The following is a 4,618-nucleotide window of genomic DNA, read 5'->3' on the forward strand; positions in this document are numbered from 1 at the left end:
AGGAACAAACATCAGTCCCACACATCCCGCTCCTGGACCGTGGTGTCTGCAGCACGGACAGACAGCGGGACAGAGCTTCTCTCTGGCTTTTAGTTGGTTTTAGCTAGCTGAGGCAGAGGAGTTCCCTGGACCTTTGTTTTTTTTTTCCTTATTTTGTTTCCTTGGATCTGTGCAAACCTGCTCCGGACCGAACACCCGGCCAAACCCCGGGAGCTCACGCCTTTGGCCCACTGGGGCCCGGGCCTCGGCACTTTTCAGCGCCGGAAGGACCGATAAGAACCCGAGTGAGGCGAGCTACACCACATGAAAAGGACTTTTCTTCCTAGACTTGCCATCCCATTGAACAGTGAGAAGTTTTATTATTTCATATTATTCAATTTCTGTTAAATAAACAGCTTTTTCCACTTCTTTCCAAGGAATTTTTTTTTTTCCTTTCCTGGACCAGTTGGTAGGGAGGGGTCATTTCCCTGGGGAAATCCCCATTTGGAGTTTTCCTCCCTAATTTGCCCTAAACTAGGACACAGCATTTCAAGGGTTTAAAGCTGCATTTCAGGATACCTCTACCCACGCCCCGGCACCAAATATTTCCAACAGGAGCGAGTCCAGCAGGTACGTAACGGTAATGCCAACTAGGAGTCTATTTTTTTTCTTATTTTCATTTATAATGTAGAGAGCCCGAATTAGAGGTCCCTGTGAGACACCATTCATATCTATACTATTCTTCTCCACCCTAATTAATCACAGGGGGAGTGCTACTTAGTAATCACTAATAAATAATTATGCAAGTCCATAAATTATCCAACTTAGCCGACAACACTGCTGAAACACAAAGTTTTGCTTCTTACCTTTTTTTTTCCCTTTGCTCCATTGCTCTGAGTAATTGCAGTAAAAAAAGAAAACACTGTCTTTTCCCAAAGAGTTTTCTTCTACGCAGAGCTCCTTACCTCAATTTTAACTCAGAGGAGCCAAACAGCTACGGTCCCTCTGAGGGCTTTTATACCCGGTGGGATTTGCCGCCTCCCTTTTCCCAGGCAGCGTGGGAAAAAGAGGCGGGCTCAATTAGGGGTATATTAACCCCAGGCTGTGCTAAGGGGCATTATTCCCTCTGGGAGAATCAGCTGGGCTAAAGAGCTTGTCTCTCATTTCAGCGAAGAGGCTCTTTCAATTTACTTCAGCCTGCTTTTAGCAGGTATCTTTTGGGCATTTGAAGCAGCAGAGGTTTTGAAAACACCTTGAAGAAAACATTATTGAACACAGGGAGTATTTAAGTTCATGATTTTGGGTTGGGAGTTCAGGGGTGATAAGATGCTTTTATAATGATTCTTCTGTTTGGGTTTTTTTTAGGAGGATTGCAGTTTCCTGAAGTTCTCGGTCACGTCAAGTGCGATACTTCAGATTCTCTCAGCAGATTCATCGTGACACAAAAGGGAACCGCTGCGGCAGCTTTCCTTAGCAGCAGATCGGTCTCTCCGACGGATTCGCTTCGGAGAGATAAGTCGAGGGCTGTGGTCACAGAGGGGATCAAAGCAGGGTAGTGGGTTAGGATTCACACCGGTTAGGGTTTTGAGTCAGCTATGGGAAGGGGGAGGTTTGAGAACTGGCCTCTGGGGCCACCGTGAGGGAAAGGCTCACTTTGGCTAACAATGCTGAGGCGGGCAGGGCAGAGCAGTCCCAAGGTGTGTTGTCACTTGTCTGTCGTGCTTTCCGTGTCTTCCGTTCATCTCGTGCAACATGTCTCTTGCCTTAGTCCTCCCAGGAGCTTATGAGAAACCCCAGGTCCTTCCGGTCATCTCCCATCTTTGCGTTCCTCGGCCCGGGGCCGACGCCGGCGAAGTTTCGATTCGGGAGGTCAGACGGGCGTCAGAATCGCATCTCTGTTCAGCAGCATCCGATCGGATGTCTTCTTAGGTCTTGTTCTCAGCTGTGTTGACAGCTGTGTGCAGTAATCTTTCTTTACAGTGGATAAGGACTTGTGCCGATTCAAAGGCAGGCAGAGGCTTCCAGCCACAGGATTCTCAGGCATCCGTGTCCGCGGTTCTTGGAATAAGTCGTTCCGTTAGCATCTTTTTCCTCAGGGGTCATCCGAGCCCGGCGGGCTCTCCTTCGGTCCCCCCTCGGTCATCTCGTTCAGCATTCTCTCCGTCCTCGTGAGGACTTCCTCGTCTCAGAGAGTTTTCTCTCCCTGTCGTGTCCCCTCGTGTCACGTGTCACGGGTGTCTGGGGGTATTCGGTCCGGAACTGCTCTGCCCTGCCGCCCGGCCCCGTTGCAGGTGTTCAAGGACAAGTCCCGGGCACTTGAAAGTGGAGATTCGTAATACGGGCTGTAGTTGGAGTCTAGGTAGTATTCTTATGTTGGCAGAAGGTGTCTGGAGCTGTGAAGTTACCCTGCAGCACTTTGACCTTTTTCCCAACTTTCTTTCAGATGCGGATGGATCGACCTCCTGGCAGAGCGCCCCGTCCCAGATGAGGGGATCCCCCTGGGAAGGTCGGTCACGGTTCTTCTTTTGCAGCGGGGCTGGAGTCAGTCACTGTGTTACAGCTCTGCTCTTTGTCTTTTTTTTCAGGAAGTAAAGCCGGATAGCAGCAGCGAAGGCGAAGCATTGTGAAGGTGAGCCTCGGTCGGTGGAGAGAAGCAGTTGTTCTTGCTGGGGTCTCAGTTTCTGCTATAACTTTAATCCCTTGTTTTTTTATGTTAGGTGGTCTACTTGCAAGATATCCCAGCCCAGGATGCCAGAGGACAGGTGGGTGCAAGCTCTAAGTGTGTTTTGGTGTTTAAGTCCCTGGTTTGCTGATAATGTTTAGTTCTCTAAGATGGAATGAAAGAACCGTATCACGAATCCCACCTTGTGGATCCTGACACGAATCGGTGTCACGGACAGGATTCTGAGAGACAGAAGGGGTTGCAGATTTGTCGTGCACTCGGTATCGGGGGAAAGACGTTTCGCCTCAGCCGCCCCTAGCCTGCCACGCCGGTGAGCAGTGTCTAGAAAGCAAGGGAGGCGATTCGAATTTTTTAAAAACTGCACACGCCTAGATGCAAAGCACCCCACACTCATTTGAGGGCTCTGTCTTCAGAATTTTACAAGGGATATTTGAATGCAAGAGTTTGGACTGACTGATTTTTCTGTTTAAAGTACTTGTTTGCTGATAATGTTTAGTTCTCTAAGACAGAAGGAAGGAACCACATGACAAATCCCACCTTGTGGATCCCGACACGAATCGGTGTCACGGACAGGATTCTGAGAGACAGAAGGGGTTGCAGATTTGTAGTGCACTCAGTATCGGGGGAAAGACGTTTCGCCTCAGCCGCCCCTAGCCTGCCACGCCGGTGAGCAGTGCCTAGAAAGCAAGGGAGGCGATTCGAATTTTTTAAAAACTGCACACGCCTAGATGCAAAGCACCCCACACTCGTTTGAGGGCTCTGTCTTCAGAATTTTACAAGGGATATTTGAGTACAAGAGTTTGGACTGACTGATTTTTCTGTTTAAAGTACTTGTTTGCTGATAATGTTTAGTTCTCTAAGATGGAATGAAAGAACCAGATCACAAATCCCACCTCGTGGATCCCGACACAAATCGGTGTCACGGACAGGATTCTGAGAGACAGAAGGGGTTGCAGATTTGTTGTGCACTCAGTCTCGGGCAAAGACGTTTCGCCTCAGCCGCCCCTAGCCTGCCACGCCGGTGAGCAGTGTCTAGAAAGCAAGGGAGGCGATTCGAATTTTTTAAAAACTGCACACGCCTAGATGCAAAGCACCCCACACTCATTTGAGGGCTCTGTCTTCAGAACTTTACAGGGGATCTTTGAGTACGAGAGGTGGGACTGAGTGGTTTTTCTTCTGTTTAAGTCCCTGGTTGGCTGACAAGCTTTCGTAGTCCAAGATGGAATAAAGGAACCGCATCAGGAATTCCACCTTGCGGATGGTGCCAGTCATATTTTCTGTTTTGTCCGAGGTTCCGTGCAGAGAGGCAGAGCCGAAGTTTGCGATCGGCCGCACCGAAGCCGGCACGGGGGACGTCTCGACGTACGCATCCTATCGAGGATGGGCCTTGTTCTATTACGTTACAAAAGGTAAGCGTCACAGGTGGAAGTTGGGATCAGGGGAAAAGCATTTATAATCAGTGGAGCCAATTTGAAGTTAAGGTACAGGACAGGGTTGTAGTGGGGTGGGCCCCTCTGAAGCCAAGGGAGAGGGTTTCTTTTTGAGCTTCCCAGAGCTTTTGCCGGGCAGGGCAGTTCCAATCCATCCTCCCACGCTCTCGCGTTTCACGTCGTCGGCCGTCTCAGCCTCTCGACGTCGTCGTGGATTTTTTCGTCCGAGGAACCGGCCTTCGCGTCCCCGCGGCTATCGCCACGTTCACCCGGCAGACATCGCCTGCGCTCGCCTCTGTAAAGTGCCTTGTGCTGTGCTCGCCTCTGTAAAAAGTGCCTTGTGCTGTGCTCGCCTCTGTAAAAAGTGCCTTGTGCTGTGCTCGCCTCTGTAAAAAGTGCCTTGTGCTGTGCTCGCCTCTGTAAAAAGTGCCTTGTGCTGTGCTCGCCTCTGTAAAAAGTGCCTTGTGCTGTGCTCGCCTCTGTAAAAAGTGCCTTGTGCTGTGCTCGCCTCTGTAAAAAGTGCCTT

General features: G+C 50.0%; 1 long non-coding RNA gene across 1 annotated transcript; it reads left to right on the forward strand.

Moving 5' to 3' along the window:
• Window positions 1-305: 305 nt before the first annotated feature.
• On the forward strand, window positions 306-4,000 carry LOC131588264 (uncharacterized). Its single transcript, XR_009279545.1, has 6 exons — window positions 306-346; window positions 518-609; window positions 1,345-1,495; window positions 2,423-2,485; window positions 2,565-2,608; window positions 2,697-4,000. It is a non-coding gene; the product is annotated as an uncharacterized LOC131588264 (long non-coding RNA).
• The last annotated feature ends 618 nt before the right edge of the window (window positions 4,001-4,618 follow it).

Source organism: Poecile atricapillus, chromosome 25 (genome assembly GCF_030490865.1).
Source record: "Poecile atricapillus isolate bPoeAtr1 chromosome 25, bPoeAtr1.hap1, whole genome shotgun sequence".
NCBI classification, from domain to species: domain Eukaryota; kingdom Metazoa; phylum Chordata; class Aves; order Passeriformes; family Paridae; genus Poecile; species Poecile atricapillus.